This window comes from Falco punctatus, assembly GCF_963210335.1.
Source record: "Falco punctatus genome assembly, chromosome: 4".
Taxonomy (NCBI): Eukaryota; Metazoa; Chordata; class Aves; order Falconiformes; family Falconidae; genus Falco; species Falco punctatus.
In genome coordinates, this window is record NC_137583.1 from 28,391,792 (window position 1) to 28,411,191 (window position 19,400).

Consider the following 19,400-nt stretch of genomic DNA (forward strand, 5'->3'; position numbering starts at 1 on the left):
CCAGGCTGCTGAGGGAAACGGGAGGAAGAAAAGCCACTGGGCCAAATTTCTCCTCCCCCAGTACAAGCAGGAGCAGCAGCTTCGCTGCCAATTTGCACAGGAGCGAAATGGGAGATGCAAACCCTTGTCTTTCGGAAAACCAGAGTGCAGGCTCCCATCGCCAGGCTGACGGCTCCTCTGGCAATGCCGCACACTGGTGCTTGCTGCTAAGCATCGTGCTGCAGGGAAGCGCTGGCTCCAAAAATCTGCCCCCTTGCCTGAATCATCACCGAATGTGCCCTTCTCCCAGCCCAGGAGCCCTCCGAGGATATTCTCCTTCATCCTCGCTCTTCCCACAAGCTCCAGCCTCCTGGCACGGCTTTGCATCGCCTCCCCTGCAAAGAAATCCCAGCAACACAAAGCAACAGCCCCGAATCCGGTTCCTGGCTGAGCCGCGGTCGCCCACACCCTGCGCCGTGCACAGCCGCGGCACCGCAGCTCCTGGCTCTTCCGTGCACCGAGGGAACGTGGTGAGCAGTGGGGATCTCCGTTGCCTGACCAGCAAACCCTCGCCCCTCGTGGGGACCCTCGCTTTATCACAGCAGCAAAAGCTCACGGGTACAGTCACCTCCTGCCCAGAGGAGCCAAACTGGATTGGTGGAAGAGGGCGTGATACCTGGCACAGCACCTCCGTGGGGAAGAGAACGACATGGCAAATGTCCACGGCGGAGCCTCCAGAAGGGCTTTATTGACAGCAACTGCATTTCTATTTAACTGGCAAAGGAACAGGGTTAACCAGCGAAGAGGGAAGCATCGGAGAACCCTTTAAGTCTTCAAAGTAAATCAGCTCCTGGAACAAACGTGCTCGGTAGCCAAATGTCCCCTTCTCCTTTGTGTGCACCGGGCTTTTGACATTTATTACACTGCCCGAGAACCACCCAGAGGAATGATGCCTCTCTTACATCTAAGGGCCATTTCTCACCCTGGCACACTCAGACAAGGATTTCTCCCCTGCCCAGGCAGGGTCTGGCCCCCAGCACCTGCTCTCCATGGGGACCTCACCCTGCACACCACCCAGAAGGCAGCATAGGACCGTGTCCCAGGGATGCTCAGCACCTTCCCTGCACCCACCGGGAGCTGGACAGCAGGCTGTCAGCCCAGAGCACCTTCAAGGTCCCCCCACTACGTGTCCCCTCCCACCCAGCCCTTGCTCCGAAGCCAGAGAGCAGATGCAAAAGCCAAAGGGTCTGAAGGGCTGCCGCAGCGCAGCACGGTGCAGGTCCTGCCACAGCAGTCACAGTGAATTACAAGGTATTAGAGCCCCGTGCTGCCGTGTCTCTCGCGCAGCAGCAGTCATGGTGAAGGACATGCTATGATAGGACTAGAGTCTCCTCCAGAGAATCCAGTCGCCGGCCTGGTGAAAGGCAGTGGTATGAACAGGCCAGCGCTGTCCTATAGATCATATAGCGACAGGCATGGTGAAGGACACGCTATTACAGGACAAGGCGGTGTGGGGGTTTAGTCAGCAACAGCCAAGCTGAAAGACGTGGTGTCTGGGGGGGGGGACGGCTGTGCCTCGCTGGATCAGTGAGAGTCCGCGCCTTTGCGAGCCAGCAGCCGTGAATGTTTTTAATTATTCTTTCCTACTTTATCGAGCATCTCATTTTCATTTACGTGCTGGCCACCTCCACCTGAGAGCATGGCCAGTGCTGCTCCTTTTCAGCACTGCTCCCATATCACCTCCCAACATGAGCCGGATGGGACCCAGCGGAGCCAGAGGTCCATCCCTGGCACAGGGGACCCACCCAGTGACCGGTCTGCCCTGCAGCTCCTCTGCATGCCCCACACCACACTGAGGACCATAGCAGAGCTGGGCAGAGCCTCCCTGATGCTCAGTGTCTCTCCCCGTCGGAGCACAAGCACCGAGCGCCAATTTTAGTGGCTGCCATAAATGCAGCAGGAGCGGTGTCCCCTGGTGAGGCATTGAGCGGTGACTAAGAGCGGAGATGACAATAAAGCGGAGGAAGCAAGGTCTGACTGCAAAGCAGCAAACCAACCCCCCAAATCCAGCTTGGAGGCACTGACTGACGATGCTTCCACAAACCAGAACGGAGCCCAAGCCCTGCACGGGCACAAGCCCAGCCAGCGATGAGGAGCTGGGCTCTTCTAAGCTCAGGCTGAGCTTGGCCCTAGCGCAGGCTCGGTTTGGGTGGAAATCCCATGAACAGGAGGGGAGAAAGGCTTCCCCACATCAGGATGCTGGGACGGAGTTCAAGCCTCTTAGCAAAGCACACAGGGAGACTTCTGTACAGCCTCTACATATAAATCTTTCCCCTTAAAATGTTCCGGGTGGTAAACGCGGTAGAGATCATGCACGACTTGACATATCAAGGTGTATTTATGGTGCTTTGGCACAAGGGATACAACCAGTTGGGATTTTTGCTCTCCTCTACCACTTGGGCATAGTGCAGCCACAACAAACCCATTTGAATACCTCTTGTTTCAACCAAGGCAGAGATCCAGCCTATTCCCCGCGGAGCAAGCACCAGACCTTGGGCCAAATTAATCTCCGATGGATCTCCATCAACTTCATGGAATTACAACCACAATTTGGCCCACGTGTGACATGTAAATCTGTTCATTTTTCTTCCGAATCGTCCAAATACCGCAGCATTTGTTAGCATAGGAGAGGGATGCATCCTCTGGGAGAGATCTCTTTGGATACCATGCCAGCCCTTCCTTTTTTATTTCCTTTACTGTCTGGGATAAAAGGCAAGCGAGACGGTCTGTAGTACATGTCTGAGATGTTTGGGAAAGAAATAGGAATTTCCTCCTGCCATTCCCAGTCTTTTGATAGGCAGGTGGGATGCGAGCAGGAATAACTCAATCAAGACAGAGCAATTTTTAATTAATTTGTGGATCCCTTCGCCGGCTGATTGCCTTGGAGACAAAAGGGAAGCCTCTCCTTTAACACTTGTGTGTGCCTGGTACTCTGAGCCTCCCCTTTTCACCGGCGCATCTTTGGTCTTGAAAGCTGCACAAAAGGAAGAATTCCTTGATCTTTTGCCTCAGCTTTTGCTAAGACGGAGACACACACGAGGGGGAGCTGGCTTGGGGTTTTTGGGGTTTCTTTTCTATTTTTTGGAGAATATTAGAGCCCAAAGCACACGCAGAGTGGGGTGGGGAAGGAAAAAAAAGAAGGAAAGGGGAAAAGAAAAAACCCTCAAACCTAAGAAAGCGGAGTGTTTTCTGTCGACACCTTCTGCCCAGCCCGCTCCATCCCCAAGGGGAGGGAGTTGAAAGGTTCAAGCTACATCAAGTGGTGAGTAATGCAGCGGGAGGCTCCTGCTCGGGGCCGGGCTCTCGCCCTCAGCGATTGCTTTGCTGCCCCATGCCCGATGCTGTGTGGGGCAGAGCTGAGCTCTCTCCCTCCCCTTCGACCCCCCTCCGACAGCGACAGTGGGGATGCGGGAACTTCCTAGGCAGTGACTGACACTACAATTATCGATTGCCGGCTGCAAAGGCTTGCTCTCGCCTCCCCCCCTCTTCTCACTTGTTTTCTTCTGTGCAGCAGAGTGCCAGCCTTCAGAGACTGCTGCTGTAAAAGGCTCAGATTGACGGGGTGTCAAGATATCAGCTGCCCCTGGCTTTTAATGTTCCCTTGCAGGGGGGAGCGGGAAGAGCCCCTGCACTGGCGAGGGGAGCTCGGCTAGCTCCGAAAGAAAGGGAGGAATGAAAAGCCTTCCTCTCTCCTCCGTCGAGGAGATGCTCTTGAACCACAAGCAGCTTTTTCAGCCTCAGCTTGGCTGTGCGCGTCTCGGAAATCTCAAGATGCTGGGAAGGAGGAGAGGCGGCGTGCCAGCCGGCCCCCGCCAGCGGCTTCATCCTGCCCAAAATCAAGGCACCCAAGAAAAACATCCCCTCCCCACCAGGTCTCCGTGGGGTGGCACACACACGTGATCACATGCCCATCAGATTTGGCAGTGGCCATTTCAGAGGCAGGGAGGGCAAGTGGCATCCTGGCTAGATGAGGTCACCCGGCAAAGGCTGCAGAAGGACCAGGACTCTCCCAGACCAGGCACATCCTCTGCTGCTTGGCACCGATGACATGGGGGACCCAGACCAGAGGGTTTTCCTCGCAAAGACCAGCAAAGCAGGAGCTCCAGGTGCCCCCCTGGGTCCTCCACCCAGGGCTGTGATGCCGCCTTGGGAGGTCACCCTGCCCAATGGCTCTGGGAGTCAGGGTTCCTGGCTCCTCCACAAGCCCCATCCCAGGCTCAGCTGGTCACCCCTGGCAAGTGCCATCCCTGCCACAAAATGGGGACAGCAATCTGCCCGCAGAGGTGTTTGTTTGCAAAGCCTGGCAGCACCTTGGGACCGCAGCTAAGCGTTACACGCTGGAGCCAGAGGCCTGAAATTAAAGCCAGCTCCATGACCGCTGGTGTCAACACCTGGTGATGGGAGGAGAGGGATCGATGATGGAGAGTCTGCCGCTCCTGATGCATCACTGTCAGGGTCAATACACAATTCTTGGGGAGATGAGATGGCCGGGTTAACTGCTTTGCCTCTGCACTAAGCCAATGGGCTGGTGGAGCCCTGTCCTGCTCATGCCCCTGCCCTGGCCAGAGACTCAGCCCTGTAGCCACCAAATGCCCCTGAGAGCATCCCTGGGGCTTGTGGCTCTTGTTTTCATCCACAAAGAGATCAAGTGTCGCCGCAAAAGGTGTACAGGGCTGGAAGAGGGACATGGGGGCAATAAGAACTTGCACCCCAAGAGCTTTTGGCTGCACTAAACCAGTCCGCTGCCACACACAGCATTGCTGTGGGGACATGGGGCTTGGGGACAACCACCACCTCCCCGTGGTCACAGAGACACTGGCCACCCAAGGGGGCCTGGGAGGGGAAGTGGGGGTGACAAGAGCCTTGTAGGGAGGAGCTCCATCTGCCAGACCCCTGCCCATCCCCATCCCAAAGTACTGAGCAATGGAAAAGGCAGGAGAGGGGGGAACCTCACCTCTCCTGCCCAGCACAGGTCCTGCTGGCTCAGTCACTGCAACCTACTCTACATCCTGGGTGGCCTGAGGATCTATGTGGCTTTGGCACGATGCCTGTCCCCTGCAGGTGACACTGGCTGCAGAGAGCCACCCCAGTCACTGCAACCTACTCTACATCCTGGGTGGGCTGAGGATCTATGTGGCTTCCGCACGATGCCTGTCCCCTGTAGGTGACACTGGCTGCAGAGAGCCACCCCAAACCCCTGTGGGCCAAGAGAGCCATGACAGCAGGGCTGTATTGTGCCCACTGCACCAAGTGGACCTGTGGCAGGCACCCTATGGCACCCCACGGCACCCCAAAGCCACATGGGGTTCCCCGCTACTGCAGTAAGACCAGGCAGGAGGCACAAGCCCAGCTTTGCCCCCACACTGCTGGCCGTTCCCATGTGCCATGCCAGGCAGGATCCATCCCGCGGCCCAGGGGGTCCTGCGAGGACGAGAGCCACCCGCAGCCAGACTGCAGCGTCTCGCCCCGCCAGCTGCCGGGGGGGCTTTAGCCACGCATCTCCTCCTTGAGCACGGCACAGCCAGCAGCAGCTGCCCAGCCTACCTGGGGGAGCCCAGCATGGCCCCCCGGGGCAGACCAGGGGGGTCTTACCTGCTGGCAGCCCATGGAACCAGCTTGGGGGGGACACAGCATCTCACCCTGACCCCGGCACAGCCAGATTTGCGCCGCCCCCCCAAAAAACCCCAAGGAAGCAGAGCACAGCATGAATAACAAAAGCAGCGATCAGTAAAGACTCTCCCAAGAGGCTGCAAGTTCTTCAATTAGAGCTCACATTATAGGAACGAGAAACTCCATGCTGTCTTCTGTACGGATAACACTTTTTTCCCCCTCTCTTTTAAAGAATAAAGGGAGGGAGGGAGGGAGAGGAAGGCTGCATCTCTAATGCAACAGACAGGTCTGCTGAGATTCACTTTGGCTCTTATTTTGACTTTCATCTAAAAGAGCTGCCCTGGGAATCCATTAAGTCCAATTTAAATCGGCTCTCCGCCCTCACGGCTTCTCCCCGCCTTCGCGCCCCCCCCCCCCAGCTCCCTTCTCCCCCCTCCTTGGAAGCAAACAAACACAAAAGCAAGGCCAGGCAGGGCGGGCAGCGAAGGGCGGGCAGCGAAGGGCAGCACCGGCGGTTTCGGAGCCCTTCCCGGGGGACTACAGCCCTCCCCAGGGCAGTTGCTCGATCTTTATTTCCACCCAAATAAACACAATCCGGCCACGTTTCCATACCACCTCAATATCACCCACCTCGGCGGCGCTTTTGGGGGGCCGACAGGATTTCGGGACCTGCTTCTGCTCCCCGCACATCTCCCCCCTCCATGCACAGGCATATTTTCTCCTGATTTTATTATTTTTGAGTACAATTAGCTCCATTAATGCTGCAGTCGGCAAAGTTGGATGGGATATAATCACATACTTCACTCCAGGTTGTGGGTTGTTTTTTTTTTTTCCCCCAGCGATTTTCTCCACCCCAAGACTGTTCCTCTGCCTTTGGGAATTGCCCCCCCCCCCGCAGCCCCGCAGCCGGGTGAGGGACAGACCCCTCGCCTTTCATCTCACCACACTCATTCAAGCTCCGCTTCTGTCGTATAAGCAGTTTTCCAGCTCTTACCCCCCCGTAACACACCCGCTCTGCATTGCATCCTATTCATATGTTTTCAATCATCGCCGTTTCGTTATTTAAAACAAAAGCACACGCCCCCCTGCCACCCCCCCACCCCCCCCACCCCCCGCAGCAGGCTCCAAGCCCCCTTGCCGGGCTCCTTGGTTATTCCCTGGTTTGTTTGTTTATTAATGTCAACGGAGGATTTTGGGGCAAAATTTGCCGTGGGAGAAAGGGAGCGGGAGGTGAAAGTCCCACCAAGGGGCTTTCCAAAGGCGCAGCCAGATGTGCAAACCCCGCGATTCCTCGGGTTATCTGCTAGATCCATTTTTTCCTGCCCCGCCAGCCACCGAATAAAAGAAAGAAAATCCATCAAGTCAGCGTTCTCACGTGCAGACAACGGCAAGGATAGCCAGGCGCCCGACCGCGGCACCGCCGCAACTTTTTTAAGTATAAAACCACGCACATCGATAACTCCTAAATTAAATAAGCCTCCCCTGGAAGATTTCCCTCTGCAGAGGCTTTCACAGCCCCGTGCCCGTTATTATTTTAACTTTGGAAAAGTAGGAGTCAGGACAAGCAAAATGAATCCATCCCTTACACACACAAATATTCCAAGTCTCAGCTGTATCTTTGTTCAGATACCCATCAATTGGCAAGTCAGGAGGATTTTTGGACCGGTTGCAAATTTCTTTATTACTTCCAGAAAAGCAAAACAACCCCCCCTCCTCCTCCGCCGCTGCTGGAAATAGGACACACGGACACACGGACACACACACACACATGTACGTACACACCCCCCCCCAAACTCCACGATGCCGGTGCCGTGCATCCATTCAATTGCAGCGGCACACGAGTTGCACAGGAGAAAAATAAATCCAGAAAAAGCTCTGTCCGCACACAACCGCCCCCCCTCCAATTCTGCTGCAGCTTCAATAAAAAAAAAAAGACGGAAAAAAAGGAAAAAAAAAAAGCACAAAGATGTAGCTTGCAACAATACCTGCGATGGTCCTCGCTCTCTCCTCTCTCTCCTGCTGGCTCGCTCTCCTCCTCTTCCAGAGCACAGTAGCCAGATTAGATCCTTAGAAAAAAAAATGTGAGAAATAGCACAATTCTCCCTTTTTTTTTTTTTTTTTTTTTTTTGCTTCCCTTCTCAGCAGCCCTTCTGAGCTCCTTCACTAACCATTATTCATAGACCACTAGGGGATATAAGGTAATTAGAAACGGCCCTATAGCATCCAGCCTGAAAATGTAATGCCAGCGGTAGGAGTGGTGGAGGGCTCTGGCTGCGGGCGGCTCCGGCAGAAAGTGCTCGGTGGAGCTGGGGACGAGGTGAGAAGTGGGGTGGAGGAGAGGGCGAGCAGCACCCAGTGCTGGTGGCCCTCCCTGCAGAGACCAGGGTGGCCAGGGATGCCGAGGGGCAGCGGCACTGGTTTGGTTTGGGTTTGGGGATGGCTGGGGTTTTGGGGTTTGTTGGTTGGGGATTTTTTTTGGATTTTTTTTTTGTTTTGGAGCGGGCTCGCCGTGCCCGTGTGAGCCGTGCTGGGGCTACGTGTGTGTGTGTGTGTGTGTGTGTGTGCGTGTGTGTGTTTGTGCCAGGAATAGCAATCAGCAGAGGCAGCACACAGAGCGCAAAAATGCCATCATGCAGGGTCAACAGAAAGCTGCAGACATTTTTTTTTCTTTTTTTTTTTTTTTAGGCTTAATCCTCTGGAGCGGGGGAGAGGGAAAAGGAGGAGGCTGCTGCCTTCTTTATAGTTTTGATTTTTTTCCTCTTTCAGCCTCGTAGGATCAGATTAACCCCCCCTCCCCTCCGCGTGCGCGCACACACACACACACAGAGACACACAGACACAGACACACACACGCCAGCCCCAGAGATCCCAGTGCACCGGAGAGATGCTGGAGTCGACGTGGGGTGGGATGCGGGTCTCACTGCCGTGATGAGCTAGGTGGGATGAGCTAGGTGGGTTCGGTGGGATGAGCTAGGTGGGCTCTGGCGGCAGCGGGGAAGGAAAGCAAGAGGGAGGCAGTGCGGGGAGGTGGAGGCAAATGAACAAATCACACCTGCAGCTTTCTGCGCGCTGTAGCCAGCTGCAGCCCAGGCAGGGACCGGCAGGAAAAATACAGGCGCGCGGGCTCCCAGCACCGTGCATCTGCGGGGATTTAGGTGCCTGACGGTAGCTGGCAGCGATTGCTTTGGGGGGGCGGTTCATTTAGGAGGGGGGGAAAGGAAACAGTAACAAAGAGGAATCCTTCCCCACATACGGCTTTTTCCAAGGGGTAAATAAAATCCGGCGCAGAGAGCTTTGGTGGCCCCGGTGCCCGTGTGGGCTGGCCAGGGTCACTGCCGTGCAACTCTGTGCGTGCTGGCTCCTGCCCGAAGGGTGCAAACGCCCAGACCTGCCTCCTCACACGGCTCCGCTCTGAGCTTCTCTTTAATTGAACTAAAGCTGTTCACCTTGATAACGCAGCACGGCAGCAAGTTTCCGAGCCGTACGCGGGGGGCTGGAGAGCTATTTGATCCACTTCCAAGGCGCTGCCTTTCAATTCAACCCCTTGCTCTTGAAGGATGGATAACCAGGCCCTCTCTTTTCCCTGTTAATTACTTGAGATAGGAGGCATCAAGCTGCAAAACAGACCAAACCTCATAAGAGGACGCAGCATCTGCCAAAGCAGACCGCTCGCTCTCATCTCCCCTGTCCCCTTTCTCCCCATCCTCATCCCCAGCCCCATTCCAGCCCCAGACTGGCTGTTTATAGCTAATACACCACAGCACGCCCCCAGCCACCTCCAATTTCACATGTGCCTCTTTGCAGGACAGTAAACCGAGCTGGGACCTCGCGGCTCTCTGGGGACGCGGTATTTATCCCCCACAACCACCGACTCCCCCCTGCCCTTCACATGGAAGAGCTCCTCCACCGTTTGGCACCACGGGCTGCAACTGCTGCCCTAGTAAAGCCAAGGTGGGACATACCCAATGGACATCGCCCCCAGCTCCTCCTCAGGGATTGAGAAGCCTAAAGGATTTGTTATCTTTATACTACAATCCCACAAATTCAGCAACCTAGTCCATCTGGGCTGTTTCCTGGCTCTGCTGTGTTTGAAATCCCTAGCTCCAGGAGTCCTGTGATTTCACAGGAACCTCAGCCCTGTTCTCCTTAAACTCCGACCTCACTGTGGTGAGCAGAAAGGTTGAAACCACAAGCCCCCGAGAGCTCCATATGCAAATGAAACCACCACCAAACGCTTTGTTTATTAAACGCTGTGATTTTTCCAGCAGCTCTATAGTTCTGCCACTGCGATTTACAGGTTCACAAAGGCCGATTTCATGACTTCTCGACAATTTGGAGGTGCCAGCACCCACATCACCTCCATTTGTATGACATGGCCATGTCTGTCTCAGCCCAACTGCTGGCTGGGTGGGAGACCATCGTCTATCGCAATTAACTCTACTTGTTAAAGCCTTCAAGCTCATAGAGGATACTGCTGTGCAGTTGTGCGGATGGGGAAGTTTCCATCCTCTTGATGAAACCTGGCTGCAAAGCATCCCCGTGGATGGCACACAGCCCCCTGCCATGGCTGCAGCCGTGCCCCCGTGCCCCTTGCATTCACCGGCTGCCTGCGTGGAGCAGATCTCACCCCGAGCTACCGCAAACCCAGCATGACCAGCACCAAAAAGCCTCTTCCCATCTTCCCCACTGTGGGAGCAGGGCTCACTTTGCTGATCAAAGTCAGAGGCTTCCCTGGAAGTAACCCCCCCACCTCCTGCCCCGGGGGGCTAAAAAATAATGACTCATTGCAATGTCATTTCTAAAGCTGCTAAAACAAAGGCACTCCAGCTCCCTCAGTGTCTCGCCACTGCGACCTACAAAGATAAGGCATCCTCCTCAGTGCTGAGAAAAATGAGCTTTTCCCCACCACCTTCCACGCAGCCCCGCTGGGTTCCCTGGCACCTCTGTGGGATGCTCTAAGCTGGCTCTTCCTCATTCTTCCTCCTCTTCATCACTCCTCCTGGCTGACCTGCCCCCAGCCCAGCTCCTCATGATCCCAATGGATTGCTCTCATCCCCTGGCCCGGGTGACACCTCACACCCAGCTGCACACCCCACGCTTGCACCTCCTTGCCGGCAGGGAGCAGGCAGCCCTGCCTCAGCTCTCATCAAGCTCCATGCACCAGCTCCGAGCGGATCCGATGGATTTTCATTTCCTAACTTTGCCCTTCGGGCTATTTCTAACGAGCTTCCTTACGCTTAAAAAAAAATAATAAATCCTTCATCTTGCAGCGTGGTGTCGGAGCAGCAACACTTGGGACGATTGTGCCTGCAAGGAGGCTCAAAATTAATTATATCGCAGCCACTTTAGGTAGGGGGGCCATCGCACTGACCTCCTCAGACCAGCTGCTGCCTGGCACCCAGAGAACAGCCAGAAACCCCCTCCCAGAGCAAAAAAGCTTTTTTTGGCCTGGAAAAATGTCTTTGCCTGGTGTGATGTTCAGCCGGTGCAGCACGGCCCTAGGCACAGAGCCACTGACGTCCTCCCATGACCCCATCCCTCACCGCACCCCACACCCCCAGCCCCAAGCCCCCCGTGCAGCCTCTGCCCACAGCGCCGGGTCCATCAACCCTCCTGGACTCATTCCTTTCCACTGGGAGAGAGGAATTGGTCCTGGGTGCCTTCGTTTCCACTAATCAGATGTTTTAATGAGTTTCTCAGTGCCCGGCACATCACCACTTCACGCTACCACCCCCACCGAGCCGGCCCTGCTCCCGTGGCGTACCGAGGCCCCCATCATCTCGAAGGCTTTCCTTGGTGGGAGAGCAGCGATTATTTCTCTCAAAAGGTCTCTTATAATGGAAACCATCTCTCCATCCCTCCTTGGTCTCCTCCTGCCGTGACCCAGGCTCCGTCGAGAGGAGCTCTGCTCCGAGGCAGCGCCGTGTTTCCATGGAAAGAGTGAATAGCAGAGTCTTCCCAGCGGTTTATTAGAATTCCTTTTACTGCGATGGAGAGTTTTAGAGCAAAGTAAAAAGGCTTTAATGTGGGGCTAATGGAGCCCCTGGGAAGTCCAGGAAGGAAATCTCCCCTGGAGAAGAGGAGGCGTGAGGAGAGGGAGGGCAACTTTCAAGACAAATTCCTGGACAGGTTGAAATTTTTTGCAGAAGCCATCTCAGGCAGCGAGAAATGGAAATGAATGTTTGTTTTATTTTTAACAGATGTTACAAAAGACCTGCCAGTAATTCAGCGAACGATGCAAAACCTAGATCCCACTCACTTTTCCCGGCATGTCTTCCATCCCCTCCCTCTCCTGCTCAGTAAGAATGCTTATTTGCATTTAGCATATCATATTTTTTTAAAAAAAATAAGCAATAAAATAACAATCGTAAGCCACTTCATTTCCTCCCTCCCTAAGGCTTTGGTTTCAGTTTAAATCCTTGGTTGTAGCAGCTATTAATTGTTTTTAATAAATTTTTCTGTCTCTTCACATTTCCCAAGCCCACCTTCTATTCACCCACTTTGGGGGCTCCCCTCTTTCCCGGTCCCCCACCCCACTCTTGCCCTGCAGTTCCCCCAAGGGACAAGACGGCTCTTGAATCTGCAAAGTGTTTGGAGCCTGGTGACTGCTGCTCCCTGTCCAGGGGTGACCCGGTGTGAAATACAGCCTGTAGCTTCCTCTGGGGGGGAACATACAGGGATTTGGCTCGAGTTAGAGATGGGGAGACGGAAAGGGGAAGAGGTACGATGAGGGGGTCCTAAAACCATTCAGCCAGTGGCTGGAACATGAGTAAGAATCCAGCCCTCTGAAAAACAAGGTGCAGAAGCCCACGCACGCACACACGTTGTAGTGCTTGGCCAGCCGGCAGGCAACTTCAAAGTCAATCTAAAAATGACCATGATGCCAGAGCGGCGTTGGGGGTGGCATACAGCACTTGTGAGTGTCACACATGAAAACCAGACCTGGGAGGCCAGTGACACTGCAGGGCAGAGGTGCTCTGAGTCCCACAGATGCCAGATCTCCTGAAAAACAGCCGTTTGGCAGCTCCTCGTTTAACCCTTGAGGGCAATACACAAACCGCAATGGCTCCCCCTTTTCATGCCTAACCATGGGTACCCACTTTTCTCCTCCCAGCTTTTCAAAGAGCAAGGTCCCACGGAAACCTGGACCGGGCAAATCTGCATGCACAACCATGTGTGGAGGTCATGGCTCCTGCATGCATCCCATGCAGGAATGCCTGGGAGAGGCCATGGCTTTTTCTGCCCAAAGGAAAGTGCTTTTCCAGCTCATGCACAGCCCCGAGTGGGACATGCTGCGCAGCCCATCATCCTGTACACCAGCATGCCTTGCACTCGATTCACACTGCATCAATGCCTTCTTTGCAGGATCCTAAACCAGAAAGGAGGAGATGGGCTCCAGAGAGCAGCTACAGGGCAGCGCTGATACAAACAGGGCGTCCCTGCGCCTTTTATAAATCCTAAACTCTGCCTAATCTCCACACAGAAAATGGCATCCGTGTGCATTTCCAGGTGACAGAGGAAAACTGGCTGTTTCACTGAGCTTTCTCCTCTTCCTGTTACAATTCTGCACCTGGTTAGCAACTGTCGGAAAGAGGTTAATCACAGTCCTTAAATCAGGAATCTCGTTGCAGTATGCTCGGGATGCACATCTGTGCTCTCCACATCTCATCCCCAGTGGCATTTCAGAGAAGGCAATATGCCAAAAAAAACCAACCCCAAATAAGCCAAATCCCCCCCCAAACGAGCTACAAGCATCCCAGTGTGCAGGACCCCACTAACTCCTCAAGCTGGTCCTGCGGCACGTGTGGAACACTTGCTGTGCCCCCAGCCCCGCCACAGCTGCGGTTAAAGGCATCTCGGTTAATGCGGTGTTGGCACAGCCATTATGTCACAGAAGAGGCTTTTTACGGGTTAGGTTTATGCTCGCTGGCCAGCCTTGTGATGGAGGATGGAGGGGAGAAGGTGTCAGCTCAAAATGCCTGGGCAGTAGGGAGCAATCCGTGGGGGCCACGAGCACTCTCGGCCCCAGACCTAGAGCTCAGCCCCACATCAGGTCAGCCCTTGGCAGAGGAGAGGCTGGAGCTCCGGCAACCGCCAACCACCCAGCTTTGCTCCTGGTTTTCAAGCACAGCAAAGCCTGGCTTGGCCTTGCTATTTCTAAAGCTGTCCCAGGGGATCCCCCTGCTCTCCCTGTTTTGGGAAAAAGAAACATTTCAGAGCACTGGAGCCCTTCAGAGAAGGGCCTGGCTGGTGCTTGGCTGGGCCTTGGGCTGCTCGTGCTGCAGAGCCAGCAGCGCTAACCACCGGAGACGGAGCCTGTTAGGCGCGTGCACGCACAGGCACGTGCACAGCCCGGAAAATGGAGAGGAATTGATCCTGGAGGCAAATCTCTTTTGTTCTAACCCCTTTGCTGTAACTGGATCTCCCCAGGTTCTCGGCTCAGGAGCCGCAGCGGATCACATCGCTTTCATGCCTTCTCCCGGTGCCAGCTTGTCACATTTCCCTGTCGCCGACGTCGGGGAGGGGACGAGCAAGAGGGGAGGCATTGCCCACAGCGCTTGTTTACCTCACTGCCACGCACGAGGGGTGTACAGTGGTAATGAGCAAAAACCTAGAGGGAGCAGATTGCAGATCTGTGGCATGAGACCACCCCCAACCCACAGGCTGCCCCTTTTTAACGAGGTCCCCCCAGTCTCCTCCCTGCCAGGCTCCCTGCGCCCCGACAGCCTCCCGCCTTTCCCCGCTGTCTCGTTTCGACTGCAGAAATGCTGATTCACAGAGCCCGGCGCAGGAGGCATTTGGGAGGCAGAGAGAGGAGCAACCTGGCTGCTGCTGCCTGCGCAGGCAGCGCTGCCTCTGCACACCACCACCCGAAAGCACCCAACCTCCCCGGGTGCTTTTTACACCGGTGATTAGCAACAACGAAGTCGCTGCAGATTAATCCGCTCTGCGCTCATTCCAGCACCTCTTACCCAGTGATTCCCTCACCTCTCAGCAAGGTGAATCCATCTCCCCTGGCTCCCCAGGAAAGTTTGCACGCTGATTTTTTCCCCCTTTCTGCACAGGGGGAAACAAGGCAAAATATTTCATGCCATGTGCCCAGCACCACGCAGCAAAATGCTGGGATAGCTGGGATGGGGACAGCGACGATGGAGCAGTGCAGGAGGTGGGGTAGGTGGCACATGGGTTCCCAGGGGAGTATTTTGCTTTCCAAGTGGTAGACCAAAGCAAATAGCACCCTGACCTACTGCCATGCATGTGTCAGAGTCCTTGTTGGTGGATGCTTTGCTGCAATCCGGGTCCCATCTCCTCCTTCCACGGCAGCCAGCACCTGGCAGTGGAGCCTGCACCCCAGCTGCCCTCCTGGCATCAAAAGCCATGTCAAGGGCGCTGCGCTGTGACAGCAGTCAGCATGAGCCGAACCTGCCCGCCCTGTCTCACCTCCTCATTCCTGCCAGCGCAGTGCATCTGGTGCGATTCCTGCCCACAGCAGGCCTGAAATCGGAGAACAGCAAAACGATGCTTTTTCAGGGCAAGCTGTGCAGACGGTTTTCCCAGCAGCCCGGGGCAGGCAAATGGCTGCAAAAGCAGGGGCCAGCTGTCCAAGCATCTTGCTTCTCTGAAGTCCAGCTCCTTTCCCTCTGGGACATCCACAACACCCTGCAGAAGAGCTCAGGTAAACAGATCCAACCTGTTTTACTCCATCCTGCATGTTCAGTCACATTCAGCGACCCCCTTCACTTCTCCTCCCTAAGGCCATGCTTCATCCCAAAGGCACCTGCGGTGTAGTGAGGGATGCAAGCACTTTGGGACCTCATGCACTGAACAGCACTATGTGACACAGATCTTCCTGTCACCTTCACGCTCCATCCCATGCTGTGTTCCTCTGGGCCAGTCAGCACTGCTCGGACCAGGCAGGGTCCAACCCAGAGCAGGTGATGCAGGAGGTAAACCTGGCGAGCCAGGCAGGGAAGCCAATATTGCATCCAACTCTGTAAGCTCATGGGCACGCACCAGATGGGTCTGGGGACACCAGGGCTTCAGCAGGACATCCCTTGCCATCATCCTGCTGCTGCATCTGCAGCCCCAAGGCTCAAAACCCAAACCCACCTTTTACTTTATTACCTACTTTTTTTTTCCAGGGCTGTATCTAAGCTGTGCTGGTCCCCTGATCCCCTCTGCATGGGCAACCACCTGCCCCTAACCGAGTGGGGTGAGCTGGCCTGCTCATCTCGGCTCAGTGAAAAGCCATGGTGTATCTGAATAGATTTCCACCGTGCAACTGTAAAGGCCCCAGTGGGTTTGAATAGGAACCCTGGAGGTATTATCTCAGCAGTGCCTCAAGGCAACCACCTGAATCCTTCTGTGACTGCTGCATAAACCCGAAATGTCTCTAGTGGCTGGGGATTATGGACAGACTTTGCAGGGGAGCCCCCAGTCCACCGCAGCCTCCACCATCAGCTTTCAGATGCCCCAATGTGCACCCAACCCTCAAAAAACAAGGCACGGTGATGCTACGACGACCAAGGCCCAGAGGCCAAGGCAGGAAACCAAGCTAAGTTTTCACATTAATCATATCGAGCTCTATTCTTTTTCATCTATTTCAAGGCAAGTCAAAAAGAGGTTCACACTCTCCCCTGGCAAACCACAGAGGATGACGTGAGCCTGTCTCTTGCATTGCAAGTAGAGTGTGTCAAGCAATTAGCAAGTAATCAGGAATTCAGATAGGGTGGGCAGGATATGATCCCTCAAAGCTCTGGCAGGAGCGAAACCCACCCTGGAGTTTCCCATCAGGCATGGAAGGCAGCAGAGGGAACAGGGGCTGTTGGTGAGCTCTCGGCGAGCAGAGCAGACACTGTGCCAGCAGTGCCTGCTGCCATAAACCATCTCACGTTGTGTGTGCTGTAGCTAAGAGGCCCCAGGCATTCAAGCATAGATTTTTCCTCACTCATTCCCAACCTCAGCAAGGTGGCCACGGCAATTCAAACTGCTGGTCCTCAGGTGTCCCACAGGCCTGCTGGGTCGCCTGAGCACCCCAGTGCATATCCTGTGCCTGGGCGTTTCAGTGTTGCGTTAACTCTTGCTGCTGTCACCAGTTTTACACCCTGCAGCTCTGACCATGCTGGTTTCCACACAGCATCCTTCCAGCAGCCCAAATCCTGCTCTCCTGGAAGTTAGTGGCAAAACCGATGTGAGACCAGGAGCAAGCCTTCTGTGCTCGCTTCAGGAAGCTGCTTCCACTTTGGTCCTGCAGTGCTGCTAAAACCACATCACACAAAGCTCTGGCACAGCATACAAGTGGTACGGTACCATCTCACCGCGCCGGACTCCGGCGGTGTGGCATGCACTAAAAGCACCTTGGACAGGGGATGCACCTGCTCGTAGCCTCCCGACACCTCACCGGTCCCCACTAGCACCCAACCAGCCCCGCAAGAAGAGAGGCAGGATTATCTCAGGGTGTGAGCTGCCAACCTAGGCGCACACCTCTCTCTGAGCACAGGGTCCAGGGCGCAGAAGGAGCCGGCGTGATGGGCGGGTTGCAAAGGGGACGCCTAATCTGCCACCCGCCCTTTCTCCTCTCCATTGCCAAGGTAGCAGCAGACAATGCTATCTGCTGGGTTGTCAGCCGTCCCTCCTCCCGCCGTCTCTTTAGCCAGAAAACTCTCCATCTGTCTCCAGATGGGGTGTTTCTACCACTCCAGTCAAACCGATTCAGAGTGGAACAATGATGCTTTGTTAACAAAACAATTTTTGTGTGTCAAGCCCTCCTTCTTGCGTTTTTTTTTCCCCCCAGTCCCCAGTGGGTCAGCTTTGTGTGGCGTCCTACATTTTGTTGTTTCTTTCACATTTTAAAGGCTCCGTATTTTAGTACAAAAGGTGCCTGCGGAGCAGCTTTTATCTGCGAGGCAAGATTTGACACATACGCAGATCACAATTGCGACAGGAGGTTCGTGATGTGGTGGTTAAGGGTGGTGTCAGGACCTTCAGAGTGATGAAGCATTATTTCCAGTGATTTCTGCCTCCAGGATAAAAATTAGAGCTGGTCCTACACTGCATATAAGGCTTCTGTGAGCTGGAATCCCCCAAGGGCTCATGGAGGGGCTAGCAAGAGAAAGTTTGAGCTTGCTTTGGTGCAGGGCAGGTGGCTGCCGCAGCCACCCATCCTTCTCGTGTCCTTCTGTGCAGGACAGGGCACCTCCCTCAGCTTGGGAGGGGAAGGAATGGGTAAGCACAAACCCAGCCCAAACCCCATGGTGGTCAGAAAGGCGAAACCTCAGCACCGCTGTGGCCAGAGCCTCTGAATGAAGATCTTGGGGTGCTCTTGAGTTCTCCCCAGCTAGCTGGGGTTGGATTACCCGCCTCGACCGGCAGCGGGAAGGAGATCTCTTTTTTCTCTTCCAAAGACACCTCCACTACACAGGCCTCCAAGAAAACGAACTCTTCCTTTTTTTTTTTTCCCCTTTCTCCCTTTTTTTGCCCTGGAGCAACAAGCACACAAACCACCTTCTGCTCTGCACATAACCAGCAACTCACAGCAAATAACCAACCCGGTGGCTCCAAAGCAAACAGCTTTGTGTTCCTAAGCGGGCTGGCGATTTCTGCACAAGTGGGACTTTTTCTTCCAGCTCCCCCCATGTTTGCAAGGAAGTTCCCTCCTCCTTCCTGTCCTCAGGTAACAGCATCTTCATGGAAACACCAATATTTTTATGAGTCACTCCCCTTCTTCCCCCCTCCTGCTCTGTGGCCAACACCCCTCTGCTTTCTAGATCAAAGCCGAAGGGGACCAGCTGTGTCGCGTCCTTTCCTCTCCAGCCCCTTCCATCTCCATTTGCAGCCGTCGCCAGCACGAGCCCTGCTGTTCTGACAGCGCTTTGTGCCGCCCGTTCAGCACCGCAGCTCCATGCCCACCGTCTGCTCCCCCTCCATCCTGCTCCTGCCATCCCCGCTCCTGCTCCAGCCACACCGGGAACACAGGGAACCCTCCAGAGCTCTGGGCTTGGTCCCCTCCAGCACGCACAGGACCTGCCCTGCCAGCCACCTTGGCTGCCTTGCCTGTCATGTGCTGCTTCGGAGGAAGAAATGTGCTCAGAGGAGACAGAAATGGGATAATCCGCTTCCAATGAAATCCCATCCTAATTCCCCATGTTTGGAAACTCCTCCACAGACCACAGCACAAGACAGCATCCCCCTTCCAAAACAGTGACTCCACAGGGACCTTCACTTTGGGCTCATTTTGGCATGGATATAACCTCAGCTGGGGAAGAGCAGGTACTTCTGAGAAAGCAGCCGAGGGAACAGAAATTCAAAAGGCCAAACATCTCATGCAGCCCCCTGTGCTGCAGCAGGGATTTGCAACGCGATGGGATAATTAGCATCAGGGATGCACTTCTTGCTGCATCCACCAAAACCTGTGCACTTTGGGCCTCCAAGTTTGTGCATGCTCTATGGGGGCTACTTCCATTTGCAGCAATTCACAGGTCTGAAGGGTACATCTTTGGGGAGTACACCCCATCCTTTGTGGCATCTCATCTTAACTGCACCATGTGCACCTCCCGAGTGCTGCAATTTTATGTTAAGCAGCATTACAAACCCTGCTTCCCCACACCCTGCTGTAACTCTTAGTCGAAATCCAGCTTGGAGTTTTCTCTTCTATAAGGACTTTGAAGAAAGCATCACATAGAATTAAGTCTCAGTGCTTTTTATATGTAAAACACTGAATTTAGCTGCTAATGGCAATTCCCAGCAGAAAA

The 19,400-nt window shown here is 54.7% G+C and overlaps 1 protein-coding gene across 4 annotated transcripts in view; it reads right to left on the reverse strand.

Annotated features, from left to right (window-relative positions):
- The window catches only part of RAI1 (retinoic acid induced 1), a 100,336-nt gene that overhangs the window by 33,755 nt on the left and 47,181 nt on the right, over positions 1-19,400 (reverse strand). For 2 of the 4 annotated variants that reach the window (XM_080386512.1, XM_080386516.1), the window contains exon 2: positions 7,635-7,715. The exons of 1 other annotated variant lie outside the window; for it this stretch is intronic. The gene's annotated coding sequence lies outside the window, so the exon portion shown is untranslated. Of the gene's footprint in view, positions 1-7,634; positions 7,716-9,095; positions 9,264-19,400 lie in introns of all 4 variants that reach the window. One more of the 4 variants, XM_080386513.1, reaches the window with a different exon arrangement.